The 719-nt window shown below is 39.8% G+C and overlaps 1 protein-coding gene across 1 annotated transcript in view; it reads left to right on the top strand.

Moving 5' to 3' along the window:
• zmp:0000001301 (uncharacterized) overlaps positions 1-719 on the top strand; it is a 15634-nt gene that overhangs the window by 3536 nt on the left and 11379 nt on the right. The gene's annotated exons all lie outside the window — the stretch shown is intronic.

Raw genomic sequence — 719 nt, 5'->3', positions numbered from 1 at the left:
CCACCAGATCAGGTAGATGGCCCAGAGCAGCTCAGGTACGTTGTCATTTGGGACAACATAAGTTTCCACAGGACTGCTCTGGTTCACTGTCCACCCAGGCTTTTTAGTTGTTTATCTCCCTCCATATTCTCCATCCCTCAATTCTATTGATGAATTTTTTTCTGCCTGGAGATGGAAAGTTTATGACCGAAATCCACAAATGCGTATACCTCTTCTCTAAGCTATGGAGGACGCATGTGGAGATATAGCAGCTGATGCTTTTCATGGCTGAAATCGCCATGCTAGGCGATATTTCCCCCGCTGCTTGGCCCAGGAAAACGTTGCTTGTGATGTGGATGAGGTGCTGTGGCCAGACCGCTACAGAAGAGAGGATGCAGCATAGTTGTTGTTTTTTTTTGTTATTTTTTTTTACTGTAACTGTGTCCAGTAAATTCTGTTTTGTATGTGCAACTTTGTGTTGGTTGGGAATGGGATGTACATTGTTTTTGTGGGACAAATAAAATATATTTGTTACTGTGTATTTGTGTGTTCTGAGTATAAAAACAATATTCTCAAATATTTTACAACACACTTATGTATGTACTGTCTGTAGTAAGTGTAACACTGAACAAAAAAAAAGGCCTAAGTCATAATGATTGGACAATTAGTGTTTTCCATTCATTGTAGTGTTTTACATTGAGCACATCATGTGTGTAGAGTTCTGAGAATATGAGGCATTC

Source organism: Etheostoma spectabile, chromosome 16 (assembly GCF_008692095.1).
Source record: "Etheostoma spectabile isolate EspeVRDwgs_2016 chromosome 16, UIUC_Espe_1.0, whole genome shotgun sequence".
In the NCBI taxonomy this organism is placed as follows: domain Eukaryota; kingdom Metazoa; phylum Chordata; class Actinopteri; order Perciformes; family Percidae; genus Etheostoma; species Etheostoma spectabile.
Note: the sequence above shows the minus strand (reverse complement) of the source record. Positions and strands in the feature narration are given on the sequence as shown.